Source organism: Tachypleus tridentatus, unplaced genomic scaffold (genome assembly GCF_004210375.1).
Source record: "Tachypleus tridentatus isolate NWPU-2018 unplaced genomic scaffold, ASM421037v1 Hic_cluster_2, whole genome shotgun sequence".
Taxonomy (NCBI): Eukaryota; Metazoa; Arthropoda; class Merostomata; order Xiphosura; family Limulidae; genus Tachypleus; species Tachypleus tridentatus.
In genome coordinates this window covers 59,402,181-59,415,249 of record NW_027467782.1, presented here as the reverse complement: position 1 = coordinate 59,415,249, position 13,069 = coordinate 59,402,181, and the positions used below count along the sequence as shown (strand labels likewise).

The following is a 13,069-nucleotide window of genomic DNA, read 5'->3' as shown; positions in this document are numbered from 1 at the left end:
ACAGGCTTTTAGAATGAGCTACCTTCAAAAGGTGAAGGAGGCAAAAAATTTAACTGAATTCTAGAAAAGATTAGATGAATACATGAGTAGTAAGGAGTGATTATAGTTGAAAGCTGGAAGGAATATACTTGATGGGCAAATAAGCTCCTTTTTGTTCTTTTACAAATCTAAGAATTTATAATTTAACCTGAAAATTACTGTTATTTTGTATATTTACAAATATAAAAGCATTTAAAAACTATATCCACAAAAAATGACCAAAATGTGTATTTTCACATACATTAAAAAAATAACCATCTACTAATAGTGATGTGTAGTTATATACACAAAATTGTCAAAGAGGACAAGAGATCAACATAAACATCATCCAAAATCATAAGATAAAAAGAAAAAGAGCTTCAGAGGAAATGGGAATTATATTATGTCCCTTTCAGATACATGTCTATCAGTTAAGTTTATTTTAAGAACATTTTTGAAATTCTGTTGAAACCTAAGATGCAATATGCAGTTAAACACCCCTTTGGAATTTTGTAGAAAAACAAGTAGTGTAATAGGACCTCATTCATCAGATTAAAAAAAAAAAATTTTTTTTGCCTAGAAAGATTTTACTTTAAAAACTACAAGCTCAATATTTCTGAATGCATTAAATAAATTTTTTATTATAACATTCATCTAAACTTTAAGAAAAAATAAAAGGCCCTCTATAAACTTTCTAAAGTAAATTCAATCATGTCAGAAATTTAGGATTAGTGAATTAGAAATTTACTGTTTGAGAATATTCATTTCAATCCATATATTTTTAGCTCTTTTACTAAACTCATAAGTAATTGGTCAAATATAAAAAGAGGTATTAAGAAAAAAATATTACTGTTAAATAAAAAAGCTATGTAAAGCCAGCTACTGAGCTTGAAAAAAATAACCAAACAAGATAAAGACGAAAATGAATATATCACTTGATCTGGCTAATTATTACACAACAGACTAAAGTTGTCTCGACTTAACATGCAAAATAAAATCTCCACATTACTGAATTCTCCCCTTTGGTTGTTGAAAGCTTGGGGTTTGAATAGAATCTCAGTTTTCACCATTATATCTTTTTCTTTAGTTAACTTTAGAATACTACCTTTATGACAAATTTACAATATAGTTATATTTTACAATATAAAATTGAGACAGCTTAGTCCACTATGTGATCATTAGGTGTATCAAGTGATATGTTTATTACTATTCCTATCTTGTTTGTGTTTTTCAAAGTCAGTAGCCAGCCCTACGTAATTTTTTTTATTTAGCAATACATTTTTCTAATAATTGTTTATTTACTTCATTTTATTTTTATCTTGCATAGAATAAGAAGAAAATAGGTAGTCAAATATTGTGAAGGCTGTTTTGCTCTACCAATGAAAATAATGTTATAGTTATTACTACAACTACATAGGTGTTAGGACTGTTGTAGAATGACAACGATGAACATAAATAAGACATTCAGGTGTCAGATACTTGCCAGGGTTTATCTTTGGGATGTTCTGGGTAGGTAGGTATTGTGTATGTGCGCATGCGTGCATGTATGAGACCATACACCAGAGATACAACAACTATGCCATATCTATCTTCTGAAGACATGTAAAGAAGAAAATCCAGATGACTTTTGTATTGCTTTAAATTGGACATCCTTGCCATCTCTATATAAAGAGTGCTGATACATTCTCCAGTAAAAAATTATTTTGGGATTATATTAATATCAATATGTAGCAGTAAAAACACAAAATACCAAAAACTACTGCCTTAAAAGTTTTTACTTAAAACACTTTCTGAATAATGAATATTATACACCAGAATCATAACTTTGGATTAACTTTTATACAGAGAAGAAAATTTTACTTCATGAGCAAATTTTCATTTCTTGTAAATATTTACAAGAACACATTCTCTTACAGACATTTATTATTGTGTATCCTCTCCATACAGACACTCATCTTTATGTATACATACCTTACATTTATCTATGCACATGTATTCCTTTTGGATATTCATTTCCTTACCTTTCTGTAACTTTTTCTTGAGTTACTACATACTGCACTGGAGTTAGTTTCTTCCTAAGTTCTGCTTTTGAGAAGTCTTGAGACTTTTGATCATCTGTCGTTCCATTCAGCATCATTCTTTCTTAAAAACATAAATGGTTTAAATGTAAATAATGTAGAAATCTTCATGCAGAGTTTTAAGCAATTTGTTACAGTTGTAAATGATGAACATTGCAGTTTTTCACTCTGGTGACATGAATATCACTAAAACTTAAATGGTTTTCTATTTTAAATCTGTAAATATTATATAGCAATAATATAAAATATATTGAGCCATGAGATTTCACTTATAATTCAAAGAGGTAAAAATACATGAATAAACTTCAAATATGATACAGTACACCTTCTACAAATAGGGTTAGATTAAAAATAAGATTAACATCTTTATAAACGTGGGAAAAAAATTGAGTAGTTCACAAATTTTAGCAATGGAATTAATCCATATAAATCAAATTCCTCTACATTTACTTTTACTTGTGAGCTTAAAACTATGGCTTAACTGCAATTTGAACCTGTAGTTATTTTCATCATCATAATGTTTTTACCAATTATTAATGGTAAGTGTTATTTCAAAGTAAAAAATAAAAACATGGATGACTAGAAACACCACTGGTAAAATTACTACTTAAAGAAAAAACATAATTTAATATTACCTAATAGTCACAACTTGAATGCACTTCCAAAAATTTGTCTTTGATTAGTTACCTGCACATTTCATGTCTGGACGTACATTACATAGTAAAAAACTGATAACAATAATCAGACTGTTACAAATTAATAAAAATGCTTATAAGACTATAACAGGGGTGGGCAACTCCATGGCCACTGGCCACATGTATTCAGCTTGAGTTTAGGAGTCAACTTTTCCATCATTTATTTTTTTTTTATCACAAATTTGGTAATGTAATCAGCAACTGCACTGCCTCATATCATCACTAATGTTGAGCATTTCATCACTGCCATACACTCTGCCCATTTTGTAATGTCAATCTGGTTTAGATGTTTGTTATTGAATGTGCATTGTTTTGAATGTACTTGCAAACATATTTTTACTGTGCAACTTTCAAGTGTTTAAATTCTTTGTTTTTAATCCCATAATATGGATAAGTGGATAATTCAAAACCAAAAAAATCTAGATTATGGTGAACCCTCAGAAAATAAAGACAATTTGATTGATGCTGGCATTACTGGCAAAAAGAGAATGGAGCATGGCTGGAAAAACATGAAACGAGAATTTAACAAAAGTTGAGAGTTTAAATATGCAGTGATTGAAGCAAATAATAAGTCAGTGTGTCTTTTTTTTTTGTGTAACAACGTTTTTAGGAATAATAAAAGTATACAATCTTAACAATTTCCACAAAAAATTTGTTGTAAAATTTCCAGTTCATACAAAAAATCATATGACTGAAATTAGCTGCCTGAAAGCACAATTTCATGAATGAAAGAAACCAATTTGTGTGTGTGTGTGTGGGGGAGAATTATGACTCAAAAAATAAAAGAATGATATTCTTCCAAAGGTAAATAATTTGCAATTAAGTCAATGAACAATTGTCCACAGAATGCTAGAGTTAGTGAAAGACATAGAAAATCAGTTGCTTGAACTAAAAGACTTATTTTTCTTTAGCACTAGATGAGTCAACAGATGTTAGTGACACTGCATAGTTGATATTTTGGGTTCAATATGCAACTTCAAATCTTCAAGTGAGGGAAGAAATGCTTGGCATTTGTGAATTACAAGGTCAAACATGTGGAAAAAACATCTTTGAAAAATTTCTTAAAATGTCAAAACAATTTTCAATCTGGATTTTAAAAACCCGGTTTCTGTCACAACAGATTGTGCTCCCACCATGACTGGGGCAAAATTAGGATTTGTTTCTCTTTTGAAGCAGCATTTAATTGAAAATAATGAAGTCCACGCTGCCATCTTTCCATTGCATTTTGCATCAGGAAAATTTATGTGCTCAGATGTCTAAAAGTGATGAATTGAAAAATTTGATGGACATCGTTGTAAAAATTGTAATTTATATTAAAAGTGGAAGCTCTCTCATCCATTGACAGTTTGTCAAGCCTTTGAAGAAAAGCAGTGACTGTGCTTTTGATGATCTTACCGATTTTGCAAATGTAAGATTGTTAAGTGGAGGAAAAGTCTTGGAACAATTTACTTCCTTATTTATTGAAATAAAAGAGTATCCTTGATGTTGAGAAAACCCACTTGTAGAGAAATATATATGTAAAAATGGCTTGTTTCGGTTGAGAAAATTTTTTACGTAGAGGAGTGAACAACATTTCGACCTTCTTTTTTGTGAACCTGACGATGACCAAGATGGTGAAACATTGTTCATTCCTTTACGTAAAAATGTTCTCAACAAATGAGCCATTTTACATATATAAAAGTATCTTGTTGAAAAAGATAAGATTGAAATTGAAACTTTGTCATGGCAGCATGATTTGTACTTTCTGCATAACATGATGGCTCACCTGAATAATTAGAATATGAAGCTTCAGGGAAGAGGTAAAATAATAAACGAGTAATCACAGTCTATTCATGAATTTCAATTAAAGCAAGATCTCATTAGAGAACAATTACAAAAGAATGACTTGATACATTTTGCAAAGTTAAATAGTTTTCTAGAAAATAATAAGGACTATGATTTTTTTAATGCCAAAGACGATCTTTATGTAAACTGGATCAAAAATCTATCTCAAAAATTTGAATTGCATCTTTCTGAATTTAAAAATTTGAAATTGATATTTGAAATTTTGCATGATCCATTTCAATTTGACTTAGGAACTTTCAGTCAGAAAATTACATCTTTTTTGTCATTGGATAAGTGTGAATTTGAAGACAAGATGTTTAATTTGCAAAGTGTAAAACACATACAAGGTAAACAAAAATGTTCTATCAGAGAGATGTGGCCCACTATTCTGATAAACGAGAGTCTTCCAAATTTAAAGATAGCAATTTTAAAATTATTTTTCATGTTTGGATCCACATGCGTGTGCGAGTCAACATTTTCTAAGCTAGATTTTCTCAAGTCTAGAAATAGATCTTGGCTTACTGACATAAATTTAGAAGCAGAGCTAAGATGGTCACTGAGCACAAATATTAAGCCAAATTTCACAAAACACATTAATGAAAACCCCCATCAATTTTCACATTGAAGGTCAGTTGAAGTTCAATTATTTTGAGTAAACTAACATCTTCAAGTTTTTTTTTGTTTTTTTTAATGGTGTGGCCGACACTGATTTCATTAGCCACAGTCATGGCCATTTTGAAAAATAAATTGCCCACCCCTCGACTATAATATTCACTTAACATACCAAAACTATTTCATATTACAATTTACTTATCAGTTTAATATGAAGTTCGTTTTAACATGAGAAAGCAGGATAAGAAGCTTCATCAAAATGAAAGCGTGCATGCAAACCAAATGTTACTGATGAATTGAATACTTTTTTAATCTGTACTTTAAACTGAAACTTTTTCATGTTATTACTATTCTAGATTAACAAAAACATAAAAAAACGTTATTTATAATTTGTAGTGCATTTAAGTTATATTTTTCTGGTAAATATGAAAGCTTCATAGGTTATTTCTTCTTGTACAGCCTTCAAATTATGATTGTGCAAATTAATGTTAGGAATTCTTTGTCTAACACCCAAAGACTCAGTAATGACTGCAGGACAGCTGATAAGAGTGACTACCAATGCCTAAGTGACAAATAATAAATTGTATGCGTCTGGTTTCAGATTAAGATATGTTTAAACCTCACAGTTGACCAAACAGCTTATTTGGACTTCTGCTGAGATTTAATTTCCAAAGAATAAACAGTTATTTGGCAGATCTGTTACTATGCTATTCTACTTTTATATATATATATATATATTCTTCAAAACAAGAAATGCAAAAGGGATATTTTTGTTATTTTAAAGAGAAATATATGTAATAATGTTACAAGCTCAGAGTATGTGATGTTACAAGTGTTAAGGAACTGATTGTCAGATCAAAATGACAATTAAAGTTCTGCACTTTGAAAACGGAGGAAAACATCGGATTTTTTGTCAAAATGCATGCGTGTCCAATAAATTTGTTTGAGAGATCTGCATGTTCTGCAAGTGCAACATGTGCAAAATCCCTATAAAAGTGACTGGTTCTCGGTTTCCATAGCTCAGTGTTAAGCCTCCGACACGCAATACAGTTATGCAAAGACTGACTGAAGCACAATGCAACAACGCCATTGGTCACTTGGAAGCAGGTGAATCTCGATCAGATGTTGCCAGAGCTGGGAATGTCCACCCAAGCACCATCAAAAGGCTATGGAATCGTCACCAACAACATGGATCAACTCGTGACCGTCCACGATCTGGCAGACCTCGTGTGACCATGCCCGCACAAGATCGCAACATCCGGTTACGTCACCTTCGGGATAGGACCACCACTCTGCGGCGTCTACTGCCTCAACCATACCAGGGCTGCGTAGGGATTTTCGATCAGACCGTACTCAACCGTTGGCGAGATTCTTAGGCCCCATGTGCAACCCATCATGGTGAACATCAATGATGTTTATCAACATGACAGCGCCGTCCTCACAGCCTGACTCCCCACTGTCTTCTTGAGACACCACAACATCAACGTTCTTCCCTGGCCCTCCAGATCACCAGATTTAAACCCCATCGAACATCTTTGGGATGAGTTGGATCAGCGTCTGCGGCGGCGACAACCTCAGACTCTACCTCAGCTTGCAGCAGCTTTGCAGGCTGAGTGGACAGCCATTCCACAGGATGATTCGTCATCTCATCGCTTCCATGGGCAGGAGATGCCAAGCAGTTATTGATGCTCCGCGGGGCATACTCGTTATTGATGTTGAGTGGCGTTAAACTTCACTTAGTGAGTGTGGACTTAGCCTTTGCAGACTTTGGATGTTCAGCAGTGAATGTACAAAGTTTCACACATGTCATACAGAACTACCCAGAATAAACTTGTTAACAAGTTGTCTCAAATTTTGCCTTTTAGTTTCTTTTTTTTTGAAGAGTATATATATAATACATATGCACACACACTAATCTCTTTTACTCTACCTAGCCTGATTTAAAATACTCATCCAATCTCTCAAAATTCTTCAATGTTTGTACTTTCCAGCAAACCTGAAAGCAAATGGTTATATTTGCCAATCACTGCCATAACTGAAACTTGGGAGATTTTGTGTTATAAACCTACTACCAAAAATTTATCTTTATTATCCAAATGTCATTTGTCTATATGGATTCAAAGCTTTCAATAATTTAAAATGACAACAACAACAAAAAACTCAAATGTTTCTATTCCATAGCCCCTTCACATTTGAATCTTGTTTGCTCTTCTCTAAAAGTTTTTTCGTAACTCAACATTAGTTTTGAAACAGTGAGTAAATTTGGACAAAGTCAAGGTTTTATTTATCTATCACTGATCAACAGTTTTAGATCAAAAGAACCAGGGATTAAAGATATGCTCAATAGAACATCACAGAATATGCTATTTTCAACAGTGATTAATTTACGATTTAGGAGAATCCAGTATAAACCGATATATCAACTTTTTATATTTCTAACTAGCAAATTTGCTGTTTAATGATATACTAACATAATAAACTGTCTAGTCTTTTATGGGTAAAATCAGATCACTCTGTCATAATGTAGAATAATACCAAATATCATGTTGACAAAATCCAACAAAAGTTAGACTGGTCAAGAGAAAGTTTTTCATCTAAATCCATCTGAATGATTTTAGGACTCCACAATGAACACAATTTATGACTTTACGTCAGTTTAAACTCATTACACAATGCTACACAGTTTGACATTACACAGAATTAAGACAGTACCCATCAAAATATTATGACCTAGCAAACAATAACTAAGTCTCTCAGTTGACATATCTGTATCAATACAAGGAGGATTCATATTATTTTTTTTGTCAAAATAAAACATTACACACTAGCAACACAGTGTCAATGTAATTGATTCCTAAATCAGAATATGCATTCAATAAATAGTGTTCCTATAACTGAATAAAATATACTTCAAATTTCAGCTATTTTGCTAGTAACAACTGAATATCATGGGCTCTAACATTTTAAAGTAATGTTTCTCAATTTAAAATGTTAAGGCCTCTCATCTTCAACAACATTCTTTGAAATGCTCAAGTTTGACATTCATACAAATAGTAACACTAACAACAAAGTTAGTTTTGGCATTTAAACAATCACTTCTTGTAGGTATAACAGTAAATAATTAATAGTCGAATGATAAAGCTAAAAATACAGGCTTAAAAAGTCAGGGGTAATAACTTTGAAAGTTTGTATTTGCATACCCATGTTCATAAAATAAAAACCTCATTTTTAGACAAATCTACTTTTATGTAATGTTAGCGACATAAATAAGATTTACTGTAACTATATGTAACTAACATTGTTAGTATCGTGCTATTGGTTTTTGTTTTTTTATTATTCGAATACCATATAGATAATTATTAAAATTTTTTGGTATGTAATCGAATGTAACAATAATACGAAAAGCCCGAGGCTAAACTAGTTTCACGAACTGAAGGTTACGAGTCTAAGTTTTCAGCTGAACTTGAATTAGTAAACATGCAACAGCAAGTACAATTGAAAATTTAACACTTTAATTTTCACTAGTTGCATTACGATGTAAAAAGTATATTTATCACTGAAAAAAACGTAAACCAGCATATTTAATACTTAGTTATATATTAATGAATTATTAAAGTTAAACCGCATTGTCAAAACACTCAATCAGGCTTACCGTTTCGTATTATCTCTGCTGGGTTGAAACTTGAAGACGTCAAATACTCGAAAGCGTGGCAATGCCGGTTTTTTTCAGGCCTAGGTAATTTTGGAAAAAAAAACATTTAAATTTCACGTCAATAGAAATCACATATATGTATAAAAAACAACAACAAAATTTAAGCTTAGAATGCTATTTTCCTTTATGAACTATACGCTCATTCACTGCAAATTTAAAAGACTAAATAACATAATAACAATATGTTACTTTAGTATGTAATAATGTAAGCTTTGTACAGTTTTTTTACTATTTAACCTGTTTTAAATCTATTTTGCTTGTTGTAATTCTACCTTTTTCCCCCTTTCAGTTCTATTAAAATTTGATTAATTAGTACTATCGCATATTAACCTATATCCCTGTGCTAATATGTAAATATCAACATTTAATATTTTCAGAACTTTAAGAACATATAATAATAAAAACAATCAGTAAAATTTATCCGTATTGTTATTGTTAGTGTAATTAAATAACATTTCAGAGACTCAATACATTCCTATTGTAAGCCTAGCTTTTCGCACATGCCAGTATTGGTAACATGGTTTGGAAGGGCATTGGTCCATTTTGTAGATGATTACAATAGTAATATAAAAAACAATAAAATTAATCGAGGATTGGCTCACACTAATTTAATAAATTTATCACTGAAAATCAGACTGTAAAAAGGATTGCACCTTCACGTGTTTACAAATTAAAATAAACATTTACATTACTTTTCTGTCACATTCAACGTACAATTTGCTGACGAGATTTCCGTCGTTTGCCATTTACGGTTAACCTTCATTGGTTAGACACAGTGCAGTATTCCTCGAATATTTCTACAGCTTCTTTGATTTTATTTCTAGTGTTCCTCGGTAAGACAGTGGTAAGTCTACGGATTTATAATGCTAACATCAGATGTTCAAGTCTCTTCGAAAGACTCGGCCTAATATGGCTTTACTACAAATAAACACAAACAAACACAACCTTTCTTTGCTGTGGTATTTTCAGGTAAAAATCAATTTCCCGACAAGTATCTGGTATGCAAAGCGGCAAATAAGGAAATATTGGAAAAAATAAGGAAAGTATTTCTGTGGTTGATGACTCGATTGAATCTTAAGCGGTGTAAGAAATAAAGATAACGATTACATTTAACTGACAGTGAAAACAGTCGTCATTTAGCTACCATTTAATAAAAAATGTGCATATCTACATAGACAAATGGATAATAGTCTCTGCTGAATCAATGAATAGTTCATCAGCTTTCCATCTTACAAGGCGAATTTCTGTCAAACTGGTCCTGATGAGAATAAATTATAACGCAAGAAAGAAATGTGTTTGGATTTTGAACATTATCTTGCTTTCTTTGGTCGGTGGACAGTGCAACTTTATGATATTTATCCCCTGACAACATTGATCAGCTATCAGTTTTAGTTGACATCAAAATTCAGCCAGCAAAGGATATTTCACTTCTAACTCGTTCAACCTAAGGCTTAAGATATAGTAACAAAATTTTACAAGTTAATATTTTATGATTGTATAGTATTTTCGTGGTAAGTTAAAAGCAGGCGATTGTTGGACATTTGTATAACAAGAATTTGTTATACATATGTTTAACTCTTTCTGAATATATATATAATATTTTAAAAACACGTGAAATGAGTGCTGTCAATTTATTTTTGAAATTTAACTCCAACAATTCACAGACGTTTACTATACAACAATTCTTAGCCTGACAATAATTCATAGTATATATTTATGATGTTAAAAACACGTAGGTTCAAGAAGTCTTCGTGGAAAGAAAACAAACATCCTATAACCTAAGCCCTTTTAAAAGGTCCACCTTTCGAAAGCACTTGGGTTCTTATTTCATTTATATCACAGTATATATTTATATAGTTAAGAGATATCAGTAAAAGCCTTTAACTGATAATTGGCGAGCATAACTTAACACCTAACAAAAAGTACAAAGGCCTCAAATTACTTGAGTAAAATATTGTTAGACAATTTGCAGCACGTGCTGTCTGCATGATAATACAGAAACGAAATAATCAATAATTTGGAATAATTATGCTACAGTAGAAGAAAGGGGAACATAGTGTGTCTACACACTGCACTGTAATGAGACTCTACAGCTGTTTATCTGTAACTGAAATCGTAAGTCATGAGATACATCTGCATTCATTTTATATAGTTTGAGCAAATTACCTGTAATTAGGTTTTAATGAATCCAGTGTTTTTACTATTGTTCAAAAACTTTTCATCTGTAAAGTTCTGCTGCTGGAAAGAGTACGCATGCACAATGTCACGTATACTTGGCAGTGACTTTTGCAACTGAGCAACAATCACTTGACCTGTTGACTAGTTTTTCAAGACAACACTTAAAATGTTTCGTATGATGTGTTCTAGGTCAACCATGAAAAAATAATTCATACTAGGGATAAAATAATTCATGCTGTGGTATAGGCCCACTGATTGTTTGTTTTTGAATTTCGCACAAAGCTACTCGAGGGCTATCTGTGCTAACCGTCATCATTCCCACTATTTGTTGGAAAAAGAGTAGCTCAAGAGTTGGCGGTGGGTGGTGATGACTAGCTGCCTTCCTTTAGTCTTACACTACTAAATTAGGGACGGCTAGCGAAAATAACCCTCATCTAGCTTTGCGCGAAATTACAAAAACAAACAAGTTTCATGACAGTGCAAAAAAGGTGAACTTGTACAGTCTAGATGAAATAGATAAAAATTTTGTAACCGGAAAATTTATCATTTTTACACATCTTTAACTATATATGGTTCCTACAGACCAATCATGCATTATTAATAGTAGGCTTTCAATTTATGGCACTTTGTACAAGTTCAAGTCATCTGTTTAATATGGGAAGTTTACTTACCATTGTGAAACGTGGAGTTGTAATATTTATCCTAAAGGGATGACTGCGATAGATAATATATAAAAGAAATATACAACCATTAGCTTTAAGTAATAGCGATTATAAAATACTTGTAAAAATTTTAAGCAATAAGCTTTCGAATATGATAGACGGTATCATATTATTATGCCAAACCGGATACGTAAGAGAGAAGAAATAAAATAGAGGTTTCTTTCATAAATAATTATTATTTGATTATTTTAAACTTGCATATAAAGGGTTTGTTTGTTTGTTTGTTTTGGAATTTCGCACAAAGCTACTCGAGGGCTATCTGTGCTAGCCGTCCCTAATTTAGCAGTGTAAGACTAGAGGGAAGGCAGCTAGTCATCACCACCCACCGCCAACTCTTGGGCTACTCTTTTACCAACGAATAGTGGGATTGACCGTCACATTATACACCCCCACGGCTGGGAGGGCGAGCATGTTTAGCGCGACGCGGGCGCGTACCCGCGACCCTCGGATTACGAGTCGCACGCCTTACGCGCTCGGCCATGCCGGGCCGCATATAAAGGGAGTGTAATATTAAAATTAGACCAAATGAAGGCTTTCGTTAGAACTGAATATAATTACTTATTTACAGTTTCGAAGAAAGTTGGATATAGACCAAATAGTTGTGAGGATATTGTCATGAAGCAAAAACACTATCGTTTAAGTATAAAGAATACATCATATAAAAGATTGTCATTTAATATGAAATGTGATATTTGCCGACTAATATTTCAGCATATTACTTTTTTGAAATTTATCAAGAAAAACATGGGAAACACAAAATCACCTACAGCTGTTAAGTTAGAAACACAGAAGAAAAAATGGCCAACATCTTTAAAGAAACCTGTCTTTCATGATCTTTTGATCAAGCGCAAATGTGAAATAAAATTAGAATTTTATGACCGATTGAAATTATAATTACTCTTACTCTGTTTATATGATGTGAATAATAACAACCACATTTTCAGCAAAATAAAGATGTTCAAATTTGTCAGTCCATAGTCCATACCATTCCCCTCCTAGCATATTTTGAAAATATAATATAATATAATATAATATAATATAATATAATATAATATAATATAATATAATATAATATAATATAATATAATATAATATAATATAATATAACGGCACGGCCAAGCGTGTTAAAGCGTGCGACTCGTAATCTGAGGGTAAACAAACAAATATAATATAATCAACCGGTGTAAACTTTCTGAGACCTGGTTAATATATGTTTTGTTTTTGAATTTC

At 31.9% G+C, this 13,069-nt stretch overlaps 1 long non-coding RNA gene across 3 annotated transcripts; it reads right to left on the bottom strand.

Annotated features, from left to right (window-relative positions):
• Positions 1–1,949: 1,949 nt before the first annotated feature.
• On the bottom strand, positions 1,950–9,922 carry LOC143242702 (uncharacterized). Of its 3 annotated transcripts, none has more exons than XR_013023153.1 (3): positions 9,632–9,922; positions 8,880–8,959; positions 1,950–2,160 (listed from the first exon to the last, which is right to left on the bottom strand). It is a non-coding gene; the product is annotated as an uncharacterized LOC143242702 (long non-coding RNA). The 3 variants fall into 3 exon arrangements; XR_013023155.1 differs by having other exon boundaries at positions 1,952–2,160; positions 9,627–9,922; XR_013023156.1 differs by having other exon boundaries at positions 1,961–2,160; positions 9,654–9,922.
• Between the last annotated feature and the right edge of the window lie 3,147 nt (positions 9,923–13,069).